The 21,586-nt window shown below is 39.8% G+C and overlaps 1 protein-coding gene across 4 annotated transcripts in view; it reads left to right on the forward strand.

The window, feature by feature from the left end:
- Positions 1-4,880: 4,880 nt before the first annotated feature.
- IPO11 (importin 11) overlaps positions 4,881-21,586 on the forward strand; it is a 207,423-nt gene continuing 190,717 nt past the window's right edge. For all 4 annotated transcript variants that reach the window (XM_059417947.1, XM_059417948.1, XM_059417950.1 and 1 more), the window contains exon 1: positions 4,881-5,060. The gene's annotated coding sequence lies outside the window, so the exon portion shown is untranslated. The remainder of the gene's footprint in view (positions 5,061-21,586) is intronic.

Genomic DNA, 21,586 nt, shown 5'->3' on the forward strand with positions numbered 1-21,586 from the left:
TACAGCCACAAATGGCTTTGAATTATAATAAATAATTTTATGCTTCTCTGGTTCATGTTTATCTTCTTTGTTAATGAGAAATAATCATTTTTCCATTTGGATGTGCACAGTGGATTCTTTGCCATTCCTATATATTTTTGTTTTTTAATATAACTTGAAAAAGAATTATAATAGCACTTGCTTTGGTAGAAGAAGAGGCTCACTTAAATTCACAGCATGCTTAAAATGATAACTTTTTATATGTGCCAGGAAATGTAATAAAGAATAACAATAAAATGTTGTAAGAATTTTCTTGTATAAAATATAGTTCCTTTAAAAAAAACATTTTATTGGGACGCCTGGGTGGCTCAGTTGGTTAGGCAGCTGCCTTTGGCTCGGGTCATGATCCCAGCGTCCTGGGATCGAGTCCCACATCGGGCTCCTTGCTCTGCAGGGAGCCTGCTTCTCCCTCTGACTCTGCCTGCCTCTCTGTCTGCTTGTGCTTGTGCTCACTCAACCTCTCTCTCTGACAAATAAATAAATAAAAATAAAATTAAAAAAAAACATTTTATTTATGTATTTGACAGGGAGAGAGACAGCACAAGCAGGGGGAGCAGCAGACAGAGGGAGAGGGAGAATCAGGGTCCTTGCTGAGCAAGGATCCTGACGGGGGGCTCAATCCCAGGATGTGGAGATCATGACCTGAGCTGAAGGCAGAGGCTTAACCCACTGAGTCACACAGGCATCCTGGTAGAGGATATTCTTATATTTCGTCTTCCAAACTAGAAATAGTTTTATTATTTTCTTTGTTAAACTAATACTTAGGCATTATAAAAAAAAGTTTAGATAATAGAAAAGATTTTGGAAAATGAAACCCACCCCTCAGAATTAGCTTCCATTAATGTACTGATAGTTTCTAAGACTTTCTGGATATATTAGATTCTTCTGTTTTTGTCTAACTACATATGAAGGACATCTTTTAATGTTGATAAATATAAGTCTCCACCATTTTTAATAAGTGGATAGTGTTCTATGATTCTATTTATGTAATAGATCCTTATTGAAAGACATTTGTGGGGCGCCTGGGTGGCTCAGTGGGTTAAGCCACTGCCTTCAGCTCAGGTCATGGTCTCAGGGTCCTGGGATCGAGTCCTGCATCAGGCTCTCTGCTCAGCAGGGATCCTGCTTCCCTCTCTCTCTCTCTGCCTGCCTCTCCATCTACTTGTGATTTCTCTCTGTCAAATATATAAATAAAATCTTTAAAAAAAAAAGAAAGACATTTGTATTGTTTCAGGTTTTTAAAAAATAGTGACTGAAACAATCTGCTACAAATTGTATTACCAAGGGCAGATCAATTAGTTTCTCAAAGACTTATTTTCCTAATTTGGTAAGCATTAGATGAGTTAATCGATTGGCATCTAATGAGAGCTCTTATATAATATAGAGTTGCCCAAGGCCCAGTTTTACACAAGTTGCAATACACAAATATTAAGTGAAATGTAGCAAATTAGTAAGCCTGTGACTTTGGAACACCAGTTAGTTTTCTCTTGCTGCTGGAAAGAAGTATCACAAACTAGTTTAAAAACAGCATGAATTTATTATCTTAGAATTCTGAAGATAAAGAATCTAAAATTCTCTGCAAGACTGAGTTTCTTCCAGAATTTAGGAGAGAGTCTGACTTTTCCAGCTTCTCTAGGCTGCCTGCATTCCTTTACTCTTGGCTTCATATCCCTGCGACCTGTACTTCCATGGTCACATTTCTCTCTTAGGCTTCTGCCTCCCTCCGTCTTAGAAAATGGCCTTGTGACTACATTGAGCCCCCAGGATAATCCAGAATAATCTTCCCATCTCAAGATTCTTAATGTAGCCATATCTGCAAAGTCCCTTTTGCTATGAAAAATAATATATTCACAAGTTTTAAAGATTAGGATGTGGATCTCTTTTATTCTATCAACTACAAAGCATATATCTAAATTTGAGTCTGTTTCTCCACGTAAGAATTTGAACGTGGACAAATGACGAATTCCTATGAACATTATCCAGTCTGTAAAATGAGGAAAAGAATACTCTCCATATAGGATGGGATGAAAATTAATCAATTATATGAAATGTCTACAGCGCAATGCTCGACACTTTAAAGAACTGGCGTATAAGGAATATTAAGTGTAGTTATCATAATATAATTATTGAGGCAAAATGATTACGTAGTTATTAAACTTAACTGCATCTTGGAAACTGCTTGAGATTGAGGGGTGAGAGAAGCCAGGGTTTCTTTATCATTTGCTTCATCAACTATCTGCTTTCTTTTCAGTTCTCAACTGTTTAGAGGGGAAAACACTGAATTTATATTTATATTTCAAATGTATTCTGAATGGGCCCAACGATAATTTTTTTTAATTTTTTAAAAAGATTTTATTTATTTATTTGACAGAGAGAGATCACAAGTAGACAGAGAGGCAGGCAGAGAGAAAGGAAAGCAGGCTCCCCGCTGAGCAGAGAGCCCGCTGCGGGACTCGATTCCGGCACCCTGAGATCCTACCCTGAGATCCTGACCTGAGCCGGAGGCGGCGGCTTAACCCACTGAGCCACCCAGGCACCCCAGCCCAATGATAATTTAAATATTTGCCCTTTTCTTTTCTTTCTTTTTTTTTTTTTAAGATTTTATTTATTTATTTGACAGAGAGAGATCACAAGTAGACAGAGAGGCAGGCAGAGAGAGAGAGAGAGGGAAGCAGACTCCCTGCTAAGCAGGGAGCCCGATGTGGGCCTCGATCCCAGGACCCTGAGATCACGACTAGAGCTGAAGGCAGTGGCTTAACCCACTGACCCACCCAGGCGCCCAATATTTGCCCTTTTCTTTAAAGAACCTTGAGAATATAAGAATATAGAAATAAATGCAGTATTATAAGATTATTTATGTAACTGTACCTATTTGTCTTGTATAAATTATATGACTAGGTATTCATCATAACTAAAGGTAGGACCTCCAAGTGCATCTCATTGGGGGTCCTGGAATTGTAGGTAAAATTTGCATGTGTGCATTTTTCTAAGGTATAGCTTTTATTAGATTTACAAAAGATCCATTTCCCAAATAGAAAAGTTCTGTTCTTCTAAATCAATTTCTTCATTATAATTCAAATTAGGTTATATATGTATGTATATGTATATATGTATGTATGTATATGTATACACATGTACACACACGCACACATATTGCATATTCCTATTTGACTTTTACTCAATGTGTGATCAAGAGTATTGGAATTAACTGGAAACTCATTAGAATTGAAGACTCTGGTCCCACCTCAGACCAGCAGAATCATCATCTGTATTTTAACAAGATCCCATGTGATTCTATGAACATTTAAAACCTGACAAGTATTGGGGCCCCTGGGTGGCTCAGTTGTTAAGTGTCAGGTCATGATCCCAGGGTTCTGGGATCGAGCCCCACATGGGGCTTTCTGCTGGGTGGGAAGCCTGCTTCTCCCTCTCCTGCTCTCCTTGCTTGTGTTCCCTCTCTCCCTGTCTCTTTCTCTGTCAAATAAATAAAATCTTAAAAAAAAAAAACTCTGACAAGTATTACCTTTCAGTAAAATCAGAAGATACAATCAGGCTAAGTAAAGAAAGAAATTAATGAAACATGCCCACAATATCATTCAACTGGTGACAAACTTTGTTAACATTTTGTCATATATTTATTTCCAGAAATTGGACCATATTGAACGTATTGTTTTGTAACCCACTCATCCAAGGCATTATGAATGTGTTAACATGCCAACATAACTTCTAGAGGCCAATTTGTAATTTATTATATATGCATACATTATGATGAGGCATTCCTTGTTTTGGTGGTTATTTAAATAACTTCTTATATTTTTACTTTTAGAACAGCCCTTGTGTGATAAATACTCTTGTATTTAATGTAGGCTTTAATGGTTGCCTGGTTCAAATCCTAACAGTGCCCCTTACTAGCTATGTTACCTTAGATTAGTTGACTTCTCTATGCTTCAGTTTCTTCATCTATAAAATGGTGGTAATAAAAAGCACCTCATAGATTGTTTTGAGGATCTGTATAAATACACGATTCATGAAAAGATCTTAGAATTGTATCTGGGGGGCGCCTGGGGGGCTCAGTGGGTCAAAGCCTCTGCCTTCAGCTCAGGTCATGATCCCAGGGTCCTGGGATCAAACCCCATGTCAGGCTCTCAGCTTAGCAGGGAGCCTGCTTCCCTTCCTCTCTGCCTACTTGTGATCTCTGTCTGTCAAATAAATAAATCTTAAAAAAAAATGTATCTGGCACATTCTAAATGTTCAATAAATGTTAATTATTTTTCTTTTTCTTTCTGAACCCTCAGCCATATCTTTACAACTTCTTCTAAAGAAAACTTAGGTTGTTAAGCTAGCTAGTAGTAGAGGCAGGTAGAAGTGGAATTTTCCTTTTTAATCTTTTCATTCTTGCTATAGTTCTGGAGTGGAGCGCCCAGCAAATGTAGGACTTAAAAAAAGGTCAAAAATAAATTTTCGCAAGACAGTTGACCAGTGAGAGAGTAAGATGATTTTAATAACTCTTCTCAGCTGAGACGGACCAGTAAAACAATACAGTTTAGAACAGGTATCCGGAAATGGGAAGAGAAAACGGTTCTGATTCAAACAAGCTTCAAGCAACCCAGGACACAACCGATGCTTCTGGTAGTTGGGTTACGCAGAGTTAAAGTTCCCATGGTTACAGATCTGGCCGACTCCAGGCTCCCGGCTCTCTACCGCGCAAGCGCAGACAGCTGAGTTTTAGCCCCCCGGCGCCTTCAGTTTCGAAGGGGAAGCCCCTCCCTCTTCTCCTGCCGTCCTCCTATCGTCTTCTCACTTTGCCTCTTCCTCGCGTTTTGGGTGTCTGTGACGCAGTATTCGCGCGTCCGCGTCGTTTGGAGCTGCGACGCTGAACATGGCGCGTTCCTAGAAGCCGCTTTCGGCATCAGTAGGCGGCGGCGTGTGAATTGGAAGCGTGGGGCGCGGGACCAACCGACTTCGCTTCGTGTTGGGGAGTGGAAGCGGGAGAGCCGGGCTATTCCGGACCGAACCAAACGGTGAGGCCTGAGGGTCACAGAGCGCGCGAGTGGAAGGGAGGTGTGGGTTGGGTAGCGGAGACCCGAGAGGCGAGGGAAGAACGTGGGGCAACCCGCAGACGAGGGATACAGTAACGCGGCGAGGGCGGCCTGCAGGCTTGACTCTGCGTAACCCTAGGACCCATTAGGAGCTGGGGGCTGGCCAAGTCAGCCCCGGGGTGGGGGGAGGATTAGTCGGGGAGGAATCGGGGTGCAGGGACACAGGGACTGGGTGCCAAGATGAGAGGAGCATAGGGTGCCCATTGTGGCTGCGGTTGCTGGCCAGGGTGGTGCATTTGCCCTTGGGGGATAGGTGGTGCAAATTTTGAGAGAACGTGGACATCTTTAGTGTAAAACTAGTGTATGTTGTTATTGCACACTCTACATTGATGCTAATAGCGATACTGTGAAAGCTTTAATTAAACGTTAGACCCTTCCTTGCCTTTAATGAACAGGTGAAGGAAGTTACACATTTTCAGAGGGGAGCCGCTTGCTGAGGTATGGCCGCCAATGCTCTAGCCCAGCGACTTCTGCAGCTTTATATTGGGGGTATTTGTGATTCAGCAAAACTATTTTGAGGCCCATTGCATTTGTCATTCTTATTTATTCTTTTGTTACATAGTGGGGAATTAGGAAAGTATTGTTTGGAAGTGACTTGACTAATTTAGGTAGAAGTGGTAAATTGCCTGCGGGTGCCAAGATTGCAATTGACGAACCTCCTCCCCACCCCAATATAAGCGAGCTCAGTTGTAGGGAGGTGTAGTGCCTTTGAGAATTGGATATTCTTCACAAGAGGGTAAGAGCAGTTTACAGCCATATATTTTTTTTTTCTTGGATAGGGAGTTCACTCCATTTTAACGTTATCTTAAGCTTCTCTTTTCAGTTTAGAGGCTTCAGGGTAAGGGGAGAGTGACTATAAGGCTTCCATTGCATGACACCTTTTCTTTTATCTTTGCTCACGAAGATTGCTTTGAGATTAGAATGAAAATCCCTGTTGGTTGTTGGTTGTGAATGGATTGTGGAATTTTTTCCTCTTGTAACCTAGTATAGGGAATAGTAAAAATGGTTTAATTATAGCAATAGTTTGGCCATATATTATAGCCCTCAGTCAGCGGGGCTGTCTCTGTCCTAGTTAGATTTCCTAGAGCAGAAGAAAATTCTCATCACGAATGAATTCAATCATGGCAGTAGGATTGGAGGTTCTAAACAAATATATGAAGATTATTTGGTAATTAGTATAAGAGTATTGAAGTCTTGTGCCATTGACAAAGTTTACATTCAGGATCAAACCATAATGCAAAAGAATCTTTGTAGGCATGTGGCAGTAAAAATATACTGAAGACTTTTCCAGAGCTAAATATGTTTTTGTAGATTCCAAAATATTTATGTTTTGGGAAAGGTAATATGGTTAAGTGGATTTTGACCTTTGTGTTGTATGTATGTTCATATATATTTGTGTTTGTATTTATATTTATTGTAGTCCTTGACGTATAGTTGACGTACAATGTTGTATTAGTTTCAGGTGTACAAGATGGTGATTTGACAATTCTGTACACTATACTGTGCTCACCATGATAAGCGTCATTACTATCTGTCACCATGCAGTGTTGTTACAGTATTAGTGACCATATTTCCTGTGTTGTACTTTTCACCCTGTGACTTATTTATTTTATAACTGTAGGTTTGCACCCTTTAATCCCCTTCACCCATTTCTGTGCATGGGTATTTAATCATGCTTCTCTTAATATGATGTTATTGATTCCAGTATTACTCATTTCTGTCTTTTCCTATCTGCACCAAATGAGGACTATCATCAAGTTAATTTCAGAGTGTTTTAGGGAATGGCAAGACGTACTTAGTGCAGGTGTGAGTCTGGAGCGATGTTGTTTAGTTTTCTTAATATCAGGCTGATTACAGATAAGCCCCAAATTATACGCTTTGCAGAGCTTGTGCTGGATCTGCACCCTTGCTACTCAAATCGTGGTGCATGGCATCACCTCAGCGTTTGTTTAAAATGTGGAAGCTCAGGCTTAACCCCAAACCTAATGAACCAGAACCTGCATTTAACAAGCTCTCCTAATGATGAGAATTTATATTAAAGCTTGAGACATACTACTTTGGTTGAAATAAGTTGGAAGACTGAGGTCATGCATACACCTGCATAAAAATCACAGCATTTATTTTGATCAGAGGCAGTCTTTTGCTGATTATCAAGTCTGCTTCATTTGGTTGAAGAAACTTGAGACCCAGCAATGGTAAGTGACTTGCATGAGGTCACATAATTAAGTTCATAACCCAGGTTCTGACTTATACCAGTGCTTTTGTTTTGCTAGTTACTCCTTTAATAAAATGGAACTAAAGTATTCATTGAATGAGAGTTAGGTATTCATTCCACAACAAACATTGATCGAGTAATGGACAAGCAGCCCAATAATTCTGTGTGTTGCTAGTAACTGCTCTTTCCGATAGTGGTTATGAGTCCACCACCTTCCCCCCTTACTCTTTTGTGGATGAGGTCAGTTCTTCACAGAGGAAATGAAATACATTGGTGGGAAACAATTGTTTTTTGTCCTCTTTCACCTTTAAACAGGTCAGCTGTCTGTTCATCTCTCATTGTGCTCTGAGTTTTTTCTCCTCAGGGACAATGTTTCCTTGATGTATTGTATTTTTTAGGGCTCTTGTGAGAGAATACCACAGATTGGGTGGCCAAAGCAATGCAAAATTATTTTCTCACAGTTCTGGACACTAGAGGTCCAAGATCTGAGTTCCAGCAGGAGTGATTTCCTCTGAGGCTTTTCTCTTTGACTTACAGATGCACCTTTGTGCATGAGAATCTCTGGTGTCTCTCTCTCTCTTTTTTTTTTTTTTTTTTAAAGATTTTATTTATTATAGAGAGATAGCTAGAGAGAGGGAACACAAGCACAGGGAGCTGGAGAGGGAAAAGTAGGCTCCCTGTTGAGCAGGGAGCCTGATATGGGGTTCGATCCCAGGACATTGGGATCATGACCTGACCTGAAGGCAGACACTTAATGGCTGACCCACCCAGGCACCCCTGGTGTCTCTCCTTCTTATTAGAATACTACTCTGTTGGAGTATCCCACTGATGATCTCATTTTTTTTTTTTTTTTTTTTTTTTTTTTTAGATTTTATTTATTTATTTGACAGAGAGAGACACAGCGAGAGAGGGAACTGAAGCATGGGGAACGGGAGAGGGAGAAGCAAGCTTCCCGCAGAGCAGGAAACCTGATTGGGGGCTCCATCCCAGGACCCTGAGATCATGACCTGAGCCAAAGGCAGACGCTTAACGACTGAGCCACCTAGGAGCACCTCTGATGACCTCATTTTAACTTAATCACCTCTTGAAAAATCTTACCTCCGATACTGAGGGTTCTGGGGCTTTGGGCTCCAACGTGTGAATTTTGGGGGAATACGTTTCAGTCCGTAACACTTGGTTACTCCCTTTTTACTCTCAGCTAACTTTAACTTATTAAGATTTAAACACATTTATCTTAAGTACACTCTTTTCACTCTAGATTCCTCTTCAGTTTCATCTCTATTTCCTTTGAGTGTCTGGAACATTGATCTCTTTGTTGTGAAGTCTAGTAGAATCTTTTCCATCATTTGACATTTTGAGTAGTTGTCCTCTTGGAAATTCTCTTATGCTTCTGGGACCCTGTGGGTTCCTTAGTTTCCTCTTGTGTCTTGGTCAGTCTTTTTCCTTGGTGTATTTTTTTTCTCTCTGATAGGTCAGATCCTCCTTTCACACTGAGGCATGGTCTTCTGCTCTCTTGCCTCTGCCTGCTCTTGAATGGTGTTCTCTCTGGTGACAGCAACCACAGTCTTTATTTTTAGACTAACAAATCTCTGTCTCTTTAGCACATGTTACTCTTCAACTCTGACACATTTTGGTTGTCTTAGGATACCTTAAGTTCAACTCAAAAATTGCTTTTCTCACTTTTCAAGTTACTTCTTTTCCTTCTGTGATTATTGTTCTTCATTTGGAGATGCCCCAAGTCTTAACTTTTCCCTCTTATTACCCTTGAATGCTACCCACTCCCCAAACCCCTAATCTTTTACTAAATCTTGTTCTACATCTATCATCCATTTTTCCCTGCAGCAACCACCTTGGTTCAGACTATCATTATGAGGACTTTTGTGTAAACACTCTAAGTAATTTCTTTTCTCCTAAGAGTGGCTATCAATCCCCCTTTACCCTCCCCCCCCTTTTTTTAAATATATATAGGCAGATTGTACTGTTTTTCTGCAGTCTTTCCATTCAGGCTTTCAGATTAAAATTTAAACTACCAAATTTAGGAAATACAGACCTTAGTGATTTGGACCTTGTTTGCTCCTTTCCTTTCCCTTCCCTTCCCTTTCTTTTTCTTTCTCTCTCTCTCTTTCTTTCTTTCGATTTTATTTATTTATTTGACAGAGACAGACAGAGCATAAGCAGGGGTAGTGGCAGAGGGAGAGGGAGAAGCAGATTCCCCGCTGAGCAGAGAGCCCAACGTGGGACTCAGTTCCAGGACCCTGGGATAATGACCTGAGCTGAAGGCAGAGCTTAACCAACCGAGGCACCCAGCACCTGCTTTTTGCTTTCTTCTGCTGTTTTCTGCCTCACATTATTCTGTCATGCTGAACTATTTTCAGTTATTCAGGAGTGTTTAAATGTTTTTTATTTATTTTTTTAAAAAGATTTTATTTATTTGACAGACAGAGATCACAAGTAGGCAGAGAGGCAGGCAGGGGGTGGGGGGAAAGCAGGCTCCCTGCTGAGCAGAGAGCCCAATATGGAGTCTGATGTGGGTCTTGATCCCAGAACCCTGAGATCATGACCTGAGCCGAAGGTAGAGACTTAACCCACTCAGGCACCCAGGTGCCCCATGTTTTTTAAAATTGAGACATTAATATGGTATGTGTCTTCTGGCTAGAATGTACCCATCATCTGTTTGACAAACACTCATAACATAATCATTTGGATTACTCCTGTTCTACTTTCGTGACCCAGCATAAACGCTGTCTTATTCCCCTTTCCTGCCCACCAGGCTTTAACCAGCCTGCTTACACTGAGTTAGGTCTTCCACTGAAGTTCTTCCAAAACAGCTTTGTTGTCTTTTCCTCTTCAGAGTTGAATGTCAAGATTCATTTGGTTTGTTTTGTGTTATCTAATCTAAGCCATGTATTAAGCCGTCTTCTGCTATAACCAAAGGAATGGAAGATCAGTATAGTGCTCATCATTTGTTAGAAGTTAAGGAAGGTGAGTTTAAGTTTCCATTTACTTTTCTGGTCCCTGTGCAGAGTCATGGTCCAGACCACTGGTTAGTGGTCTGCTTTCTGTTTTTTCATCTTCATAGCCAGTCAGTCAGAAGTGGATTTTCACATAAGAGTTCTGGAATAAAGTATGATTACCGTCTCCCCAGGGAAAGGCCTTGAACCTGATATGGATTTGGAGATAGGTGATGAACTAAAATCTCTTGTGCTCTTGTGATGCAACTTTGGGAAGATGCTTACTCTCATGTCTGGGAGCACCACAGAGTAGATGAGGGCGTTCCACATGTGAGCGGAGCCCTTCTTGCCCTGGACGCCACTTGACAAGGACCATCCCAGTTGGGCCCTAGACCATCCTAGCAGCTTGGAATCCCAGGACGCAGCCACTGCTGCCATTTTTGAACTGAACTTCAAAGACTCTTACTTTATTTTATTTTACTTTTTATCTCTCAGAGTAGTGGCTGGCCAATAGAAACTCCTTTGTTGAGTACTATGAATGCAAGTTGTATGACCAGAGAGTTGAAACAAGGTAGATTGTTAAATACTCTGGAGGTGAGGTTGAGTGGGCTTGAAAAGTCAAAGGTGGGTTCATTTTTGTGACTTTATACAATTTTTTTTTAAAGATTTTATTTATTTATTTGACAGACAGAAATCACAAGTAGGCAGAGAGGCAGGTAGAGAGGAAGGGAAGCAGGCTCCCCGCTGAGCAGAGAGCCTGACGCGGGGCTCGATTCCAGGACCCTGGGATCATGACCTGGGCCGAAGGCAGAGGCTTAACCCACTGAGCCACCCAGGTGCCCCAACTTTATACAATTTTAAGCAGAGATTGTGATTTAGTGATTGAATTCACTTATTTAACAAATATTCAGTCATTGCTTTCATATGTGCCCCGTACTTTCTTAGATTCTAGCAATACGCCTTTGAGGAAATTGAAGTTCTGGTCTCTGAATCTTAAGTTCTAACTGGGGGAGTCCGGACAATAAACACATAGATATTAGAATGTCAAATTTAAAAGGATTGTGCAGAAAAATTAAGAAAGATATCCAGACCAGAGGGATTCTGGGTTGAAGAGTCAGGTAGTTTAAAATCTGTGGTAAGGGATAATCTACTTGATGAATTGATAACTTGAGCAAAGACTAATTGAAGTTAAAGAACAAGACATGCAGATACCTAATGGCAAGAGTTTTCCAGTCAGAGGAAACCAGTTCTACAAGATAGAGTTGATGTATGTATTCCACTGTAGATGACACATCTTGTCTCCTGTTTCTTATTATAGACAGCTCCCAAGGTGAGCCCCCTTTATCCTTGTCTCCTCCCTATAAGCCAGTGTGGGAGTTTCTTTGGTTATAGCTCCGATGTGGAACTGCTGGGTCATAGGATATACCATGTTTGTCATAAGATACACGTGTACACACACACACATTCTTAAGTTTATGAGAGATGGCTGGAATGCTCTGAAGTCGTCGTACCAATGTATGCTCTTAGCAGCAGTGCATAAGGGTCTCTATTTCCATATGTTCTTGCTAGTGTTGAGTATTTCTGGACTTTTAAATTTTTGCTAATCTGATGATTGTAAATCAGTAGCTCTGTTTTTTTATTTGTAGTAAGCAGTAAGGTAGCATGTCTTCTGATGTTATTATCCATTTGGCTTTTTCTGTTTATGAATTGTCTATTTATACCCTTTGCCCAATTTTTTGTTTCTTGTTTTGTTGATTTACAGGGTTTATTGTATATTCTGTATAATAATTCTTTGTCTAGTTTTTATTTATTTTTAAATATCTTATTTATTTATTTGGCAGAGAGAGACACAGCGAGAGAGGGAACGCAAGCAGGGGGAGCAGGAGAGGAAGAAGCAGGCTTCCTGCCAGGCAGGGAGCCGGATGCGGGGCTGGATCCCAGAACGCAGGGATCATGACTTGAGCTGAAGGCAGCCACTTAACCGACCAAGCCACCCAGCGTCCCTGTTTAGTCATTTAAAACATCTTCTAAGTTTTACCTTGTTAATGTTGCCTATGGTATTTTCATTGACTCCATTAATTTTGGTTTTCATTTTTTATGTAATACAATTGAGCAGGAAATTGAGCTACAGTCTCATTGTTGTATTTTGGTTCACAAGTCTAAAACTAAAAAAAAAAAAAATCACATCAGTTAATTTCACTTGAGGTATTAATGGATAGCCGTGTGATGAAAATGAAAAATGTGGTAGTCAGTAGAGTGTTGGGTTAGCATAGTAGACTTGTAAACTAATTCTAGAAATGTTGCTGGTAAGGCTGGGACTTTAGAGAAGTCACAGTTTATCCCCTTAACCTCTTTGGGATGCAGTTTCTTGGTCAGTAAAACAAAATGCTTAAATCAGATACGCAGTTGGCTCCTGACCAATATGGGTTTGAAATCTGTGGGTCCACTTATAGGTATATTTTGTTTGATACTGTCCAGTACTGTAAATGTATTTTTTCATCCCTACAATTATCTTAATATTTTCTTTAGCTTACTACATTGTAAGAATACAGGATATGATACATGTCACTTAAAACAACAGTTGTTAGTATTTTTTTTTTTTAAAGATTTTACTTATTTATTTGACAGACAGAGGTCACAAGTAGGCAGAGAGGTAGGCAGAGAGAGAGGGGAAAGCAGGCTCCCTGCCCCCCCAGCAGAGAGCCCAATGCGGGGCTCGATATCAGGACCCTCAGATAATGACCTGAGCCGAAGGCAGAGGCTTAACCCACTGAGCCACTCAGGCACCCCAACAGTTGTTATTGTTAAACCTTCTCCTCATTAGGTTATTAGTTAAACTTTTGGGTAGTCAAAAGTTACAGGCATTGTTGAGGGTCAACTATATTTACCTCTTAGAGAACTGATTTGATAAATGGCTCCAAGGTGATAGAAAAATTATTTTCATGATCAAAAACACGATACATGATAAAATGTATTCTAGTTCCTAGTTGTGGGGACACTGATGGCATGCAGCCCATGTACCTTTTGATGAATGAGCTTTTATAAATGCAGTGACTCCTTATACTAGACTCTTGCAAGAATGAGATTTTTTTTGTTTTAAATGATTTGTCCTTTTTTTTTTTTTTTAAGGTTTTATTTATTTATTTGACAAAGAGAGTGCATACAAGCAGGACAGAGCAGCAGCCAGAGGGAGAGAGAGAAGCAGTCTTCCCACTGAGCAGAGAACTGACTGGTGGAGAGGGGGGCTCCATCCCAGGACCCTGGGATCATGACTTGAGCCAAAGGCAGACGCTTATCTAACTAAGCCACCCAGAAGTCTCTAGAATGAGATTCTTTAAGACAGTGTTATAGACCATGATATCCTGCACCAGTAGTTGGAAACTATCAATCAAAGTTGTATGTGTTTGGAGAAGACGGATGGTCCCTTAGCACTTAGTGAAAGGTTCTCCTAAACTTAAATCCAGTCAGAGTCCATTAAATTTAGGCTGGGTTATTACTCCAGTTCATAGAACAGTGTCTTGCTCAAAATCTAGCTTACTGCCTTTCCTTCCTTTTTCTTTGTTTTACATAATAAAAGGAACTTTAAAGCCAATCACCATAATTGCTCTTTCGTAGTTTTTATACACAGGTGGCTTTTATTTGTTTCAACTAAAGAGATGGTAAAGAGGGTGATAGTGACAGTAGTTGAGGCCTCAGGACTGGCAGTGTCTTGCTGGGAGTCACTGTTGTTTAGGATAAGCTTTTTTTTTTCCCTTAAGATTTTATTTATTAGAGAGAGAGCGTGAGCAAGCAGGAATGGGTGGAAGGGTGGAGGGGCAGAGGGAGAGGGAAAAGCAGACTTCCCGCTGAGCAGGGAGCCTAATACAGGGCTTGATCCCAGGACCCTGGGATCATGACCTGAGCTGAAGGCAGGTGTTTAACCTTCTGAGCCCAGGTGCCCCAAGGATAACTTTTTTTTTTTTTTTTTAAAGAGTGTATTTATTTATTTGACAGACAGAGATCACAAGTAGGCAGAGAGGCAGGCAGAGGGGCGGGCAGGGATGGGGGAGGAACGGTCCCTGCTGAGCAGAGAGCCTGATGCGGGCTCGCTGGGATCATGACCTGAGCCCATGGCAGACACTTAACCCACGGAGCCACCCAGGCGCCCCTTGGATAAGCTTTTCAACTTTTCCTATTAGGAAGTACTCAGTCATGAGGAGCACTAGTATATACTGAGTAGGCAAGAGATTTGTTGCAGTTTATCAATGCCATTTTACTGAAAGATAGTGAGACACACACATTTGGGTTTATTGGACTGAACTTCTCTTATAAGCTATCTTTTGGTTCTGTTTACTGCCTTCTTAAGTACTGTATAGTTTACCCATTTATTTCCCTATCTCTGCCACTACATTATACTTTCTATAAGTGGCAGGGATTTTTTTGTCTTTCTGGTTCATTCATGCATTTGAAGTGCGTAGAATGATACTTGGCATTTGTAGGTGTTCAGTAAATACTTGAATGAATGAGTGAATGAATGTAGAAAAATTAATGTAAAGTGAATAAATATCAGAAAGTTGATAGAGGGCACAGGATTAGAGCAAAGGGTATTAGTATTTAGTATTTAGCAAAGGTATTGCTAAATTTTGCTGCCTTGATGTGCCCCAATTCTCTTTCTTTCTTTCTTTCTTAGAGAGAGAGAGGAGGGGGAGGAGAGAGAGACTCTTAAGCAGGCCCCACACCCAGGACATAGGTGACTCATCGCTCAATCTCATGACCCTGAAACCATGATCTGAGCTGAAATCAAGAGGTGGGCGCTCAGCCAACTGTGCCACCTAGGCCCTCCAGTGTGCTGCATTTCAGTAGCTGAAGATACTGATTGGACTGTTCATTCATTCACTGTGTGGCTCAAACTCATGACCCAGAGACCTAGAGTGGCATGCTCTTCCATCTGAGCCACCCAGGCTCACTCCTGTTTTACCTTTTCTAGGTTTCCCTTCCACCCTTAGAAGTTATGGTTATTTCTTTGTAATGATTATTTCTTTGTTCAGTTTATCAGACATTTACTGAGCATTGCTGTATCCCTGACATGGTACTAGTTGCTGGCATATATAGATGAATAAGGACAATTTTTGCCTCTAAGCAGCTCGTGATTTTGTAGATGGGATGCAAGTAAATAAGAAGTAGGTGTAATAATAGAAGTACATACTGTGTAGAATAAAGAATGTGAGAGGAGTGCTTTACTATCTAGCTCAGTTGTGCTTCTCCAGAGGAGGTGATGTTAGCTGTGAACAACAGCTTTAATCTGTGTCATGGTCTGTTAGCTACCATTAAAAAAAAAAAAAAATACCCCAAAGTAGAAGTATATAATGAACCTCTGCCTACCTGTTAACCAGCTTTAACAATGATCAGTCCTGGGGTCAGTCTTTTTTCATGTTACCTCCATCTAACTTCCCTTTTAAGTATGTTCTTAGAGAGATCTAGGAGTTTGGTTTGGTTTAGATTTAACTAATTCTTTTGGCAAGCTGCTTTCTTGTATTTTGAGACTTCGGTTTCTCAGAATAATAAAATGTCAAGGCACCTGGCTGCCTCAGTTGGTAGAGCATGTGACTCTTGATCTTGGGGTCAGGAGTTTGAGCCCTACATTGGGCATAGAGGTCACTTAAAAAATAAATAAATAAAATATTTTAAAGTAATAAAATGTCTCTTTAAGTGTCCTAAAACACTTTTCTGTTTTGATTATCTTTAAATTTTTACCTGGTCTTCACGGAAATTCATTCCTCTTTAGGGAAATGCTCTAGTATTACATGGTCAATACTGTATTGCTTATATTTTTCATCTGTTTCTTCCAGGAAGAAAATTAGGAGCTTTCAAGTTGTTAATACCACTTGTTCAGGTGCATATATCTAGCCATTCTATTCTTGCTTTCTGAATATTTACATTTCTCTTCAGTGTGGGTTCTGTAGTGCTTTTCTCACTAGCGGATTTTACCCCTTTCTACCACTCTGATTTCTTCCTGTTCCACAGTTTCTTAGTCATGTTTTGTTAAAACATTGTTTACACTATTACATTTTCTTAAATTCCATCATATTTACTTTGTGTAATGCTCAGAACACATTCATGTCTTCATCTCCCATTATCTTTTGACACAGAGTATTTTTTTTCTTTTAAGATTTTATTTATTCATTTGACAGAGAGAGATCACAAGTAGGCAGAGAGGCAGGCAGAAAGAGAGGAAGGGAAGCAAGCTCCCTGCCGAGCAGAGAGCTCAATGTGGGGCTCGATCCCAGGACCCTGGGATCACGACCTGAGCCGAAGGCAGAGGCTTTAATCCACTGAGCCACCCAGGCATGCCTAGAGAGTATTTTTAATCATGCAGTATTTAACTACAAAAGTAGAGACAGGGCAGTAAGAAAGTTCTTTGGTGGTCATGTTTTGTTTGCTTCAGGGTAAGGTCTTCATTATATTATTTTTTATGCCCCCATTCATTTCTTTCCCTCAGAGCCTCTCTTTTCAGCATTCTTTGCCCTACTTTTTGAACCCTGAAAACCCTTGCTCTATTTCCAGATGGTTGTGTTGGCCAAGTGGTCGCTGAGAACGCCAGTGTCATCTTCTTCCCCTGGCTCTCCTTGAGGGGAATAAGAGTTAGGATGCTTGGAACATACTGTTTGGGGTGTGGTATGGACTTATTACCATCAGGTGGCACTACAGGTTACTTGATTTCTTTTTATATCTTTAGTAGGAATAGTAGATCTAGTAGTTTGTTACCTGCTAAAGAAACAAACTGATGTAGATACTGGGATGCAGAATACTTAGAAATGAAATTAAAGACGGTTTTGCTAACAGAAATTTGTTTTCCTTTTATGTAATAGTCGTGTACTGTATGCAATATACGAAGCTTGAAGGAAAGGAGATAATAAATATGAATTTTCAGATTAGTTTAATTTTTCTCAGATGTTAAATCATTTTTTTTCTTTTTTAAAAAATATTTTATTTATTTATTTATTTGACAGAGAGATCACAAGCAAGCTGCGAGGCAGGCAGACAGAGAGGGTGAAGCAGGCCTTCTGCTGGGCAGAGAGCCCAGTGTGGAGCTCTATCCCAGGACCCTGAGACATGACCTGAGCTGAAGGCAGAGGCCTAACCCACTGAGCCACCCAGGCACCCCTCAGATGTTAAATATCTTAAAATACAGTTTTCATAAACCAAATAGTAAGAATATTAAATGCCTTGTAGAGATGACTACTTGAAACTGCAGTTTGACCTCAACACTCAGTGTCCTGTGAGTTAGGACGGTTGTGTTTTTGGTAAATGTTGCCATTACAAATTCAGGTAATATGGCAGAACTGTTGCTTATCTACTTCTTGTGACTGAAAGATGAAGTTTTTAATTTTTCTCTCGTGAACTGTTATGTTGACAGTGCAATAATTGACCACATTACTTACTTAACTGTGGTATCTTTAATATATTGCCATGATTTTTTGGTATGTACTTGACAAGAGAAATAAATGAGGATTTGCAGCTCTTCAGAATTTGGGATGTTTTAGGACAGGAAAGAGAAATCAAGCAAATACTCCCGTGGAAATTCAGAGCAGATATAAAGGGAAAAATCTGGACCCTTTAAAAAGGTATTTTTTTTATCACTAAGGTTAAATTTTTAGACTAAAAGAATCCATATAACTCCTGGGACTACCTTAGCACAACAACTGTGTACAGTTTGATGTGTTTCTTGTCTTTTATTCCTAGGTGTTTTTATATTTGTATAGTCTTACACCTATATTTTTGTAGCACTTATTATTTGACATCATAGATATTTCTCTAATTACAAAACAGACCAAAAAAGAGTATTTTAAAATCTTGGTTTAGGAGTCCTGATTTATTTTAAGTCCTGATTTAAAGCTTACTTTTTGTCACCAAGCAAGAATTTGTAGGTCCTTTGAAACTCTTGATTACATAGAATATTTTAGCAGCAGAGAAGGGAAAACAAGGAAATATCTCCTCTCCTTGTTACATATGTATTTTTGCATATCTTTTACTCCATGGTAGATCAGTCCTTCACAGTCAGCATGAAGTCACATGGTGAATGCTTCAGTAGCCTCAGTGATTCTTTAACTTGAGGGTATTTCAAGATCTGTGGAACTATCTTTGGTCAAAATCCATAGGAACTGTTGTATGAAGGGATGCTAAACCACCTATAATGTGTGCACAGAGAAGAATTTTTTCATTCAAACTGAAATGGCCTCTGTCAAGAAACAAGTGGATTTGAATGGTGCGATATGGATTTGAACGGGGCTGGTATCTTTGGAATCTCCTTGGTTTGTGTCACAAATTGTATGTGCTTTCATCTTGCTTTTGTTTCTTGAACAAGTAGTCTTCCTAGTTCTGAAATGACATCAGTTATGGCTGTTGATACTCCAGCCACATGTTTTTTACTTCTTCAGTTACTTCCTTGTTTCTTGCTGACTTTGGCGTTTACATAGTCAAGGCATTTTAAAAAACCCAAACGGTTTTATTAAGGTATAATGCACAGACCATACAGTTGACTAACTGAAGGTGTTCAATTCAGTTGTTTTTAGTGCATTCGCAGAGTTGTGCGACTGTCACTACAATTTTAGAACATTTCATCAACCCAAATAGAAACTGCATCCCAGTCAGTAGTCACTCCACATTTTCCCCCAATCCTCCAGCCTAGACAACTACTTATATACTTTTTATTTTTATAAATTTGTCTGTTTTGGACTTTTCAATAAAAGAGTTTTCATGTGGTCTTTGACTGGCTTCTTTCACCTAGCATCATGTTTTCCGGGTTCATTTGTGTTGTGGCATGTTGCAGGATTTCAGTCCTTTGATTGCCAGATACTGTTCCATTAGATGGAAATACTGCATTTGAGCTGTTTTCACTTTTTCTGTTATAATGTTGCTATTAACATTTTTGTACAAATGTATAACAAATGTAGATATAAATCTTCATTTCTCTTGGGTATATACCGAGAGGGAGAATTTTTGAGTCTTACACAAACTGTTTAAGATTTTGAGACACTGACAGGCTTCCAAAGTACCTACACCACTTTACATTTCCACCAGCAGTGCGTGAGAGTTCTAGTTTTTCCACAGCTTCACCAATACCTTGTATTATGTCTTTTTGATTGTAGCCATATTAGTGGTTTTGATTTCTGTCTCCAATGGCTAATGATGTTAGGCATCTTTTCATGTTTATAGACCAGCTATTTATCTTTGTAGAACTGTGTATTCAAATCCTTTGCCTTTTTTTAATAAACTTTTTTTTAAGAACAGTTCTAGGTTTACACTTAATTAAGAGGAAGGTACAGAGAGTTCCAATATACTCCCTGCCCCTACACATGCACATTCTCCTCCATTACCACCATCACTCACCATAATGGTACAGTTTTTCACCAAGGTTGAACCTACTTTGACATATCATAATCACTCATAGCACATAGTTTCCTTAAGGGTTCTCTTTTGGTGTTGTGTGTTCAGTGGGTTTGGACAAAGGTATAATGACATATATCTATCATAGAGAATTTTCACTGCCTTGGGAATCTCCCCTCTGCCTATTTATCTCCCCTCCCACCCAACTGATTTTTTCATTGTATCTAGTTTTGGCTTTTCTAGAGTGTTAGTTGAAGTCCTACAGTGGGTAGCCTTAGATTGGCTTCTTGCACTTAGTGATATGTATTTTAGTTTACTCCATGTCTATGTATTTTAGTTTCCTCCATGTCTTTTCATGGCTTGATAATTTCTTTTTAGTACTGAGTAATAGTCTCTTGTCAGGATATACCATAGTTTGTTTATTTGTTCACCTACTGAAGGATATCTTGGTTGCTTCTAAGTTTTGGCAATTACGAATAAAGCTGTATAAACATGTATGCAGTTTTTTTGTGGACATAGTTTTCAACTCCTTTGGGTAAATAGCAAAAAGTGCAATTCCTGCATTGTATAGTTAGAGTATGTTTACTTTTTTTTTTTTTTAAGATTTTATTTATTTATTTGACAGAGATCACAAGTAGGCAGAGAGGTAGGTGGGGGAAGCAGCTTCCCTTCTGAGCAGAGAGCCTGACGTGGGGTCTGATCCCAGGACCCTGAGATCATGATCAAGCCAAAGACAGAGGCTTTAACCCACTGAACCACCCAGGCGCCCCTCTCCTCTGGTTCTTTTAAATTGGAAGCCGAGTCTAGAGTCGTGGTTAGTTTTTTTTTTTCTTTTTCTTAGATTTTATTTATTTATTTGACAAGGAGAGAGAGAATGAGCAAGCATAAGCAGGAGGAATGGCAGACAGAGGGAGAGAAGCAGGCTCCCCACTGAGCAGAGAACCTGACACTGGGCTTGATTCGAGGAGCCTGGGATCAGGATCTGAGCCAAAGACAGACACATAACTGACTGAGCCATCCAGGCCCCCCTAGAATCCTGCTTAGATTAAGGTGTATGATACTCTGTATTTTAGAGGTGAGCTTATATACTTCTTATTACATCACCTGGGGAGGCACTTAAGATCAAGTTGTGAAGCTGTTGTTGATACTAGGTTTGTACTACTATTGGTTGAGCTGGTAACAGATACCTGCATTTTAAAGGTCTGTTTCTTCACTGCATTTAGCAAGTAATCTATTTGAACACAGTGGGAATATTCTGTTCCTAAAAATTGTTCTTTCTCTTAATGGTTTTAGCATTGCTTATTGATAAATGTCTGAATAAGTTATTTCACTGGGGGAGCCTTTTTTGATTTTGAAACTTTTTTTGTTCCATTTTTGCTGTATACCTTTTTTTTCTAAGTCATTTCACTCACCACTTTAATATTTAATAGTGGTGTGGGGGTATTGTTTGTGTGGCATTTTTTTTTTAAAGATTTTATTTATTTATTTGACAGACAGAGATCACAAATAGGCAGAGAGGGAGGCAGAGAGAGAGGAGGAAGCAGGCTCCATGCTGAGCAGAGAACCTGATGCGGGGCTCAATCCCAGGACCCTGAGATCATGACCTGAGCCGAAGGCAGCGGCTTAACCCACTGAGCCACCCAGGTGCCCCATGTGTGGCATGTTTTAAAATGAAGGACAAATAAAGATAATGTAGTAGAAAATCATCAGGGCTAAAATTAAAGTCCTTGCAGTACTGGGAAGTACTGGGAAGTCGGTACTGGGTACTGGGTACTGGGAAGTTGGTACCAGGCAGGGGTGCTGAGTTTTCCCTTGTCTACTTGTTTGTTTTAATAAAAATTAGTAAATTTCCGATTATAGGCACATCTATAAATCTTTGGACTTTGGATTTTTCCAGAATTTGGAAAGTGACTTTC

The sequence above is a fragment of the Mustela nigripes genome, chromosome 12 (assembly GCF_022355385.1).
Source record: "Mustela nigripes isolate SB6536 chromosome 12, MUSNIG.SB6536, whole genome shotgun sequence".
NCBI lineage: Eukaryota > Metazoa > Chordata > Mammalia > Carnivora > Mustelidae > Mustela > Mustela nigripes.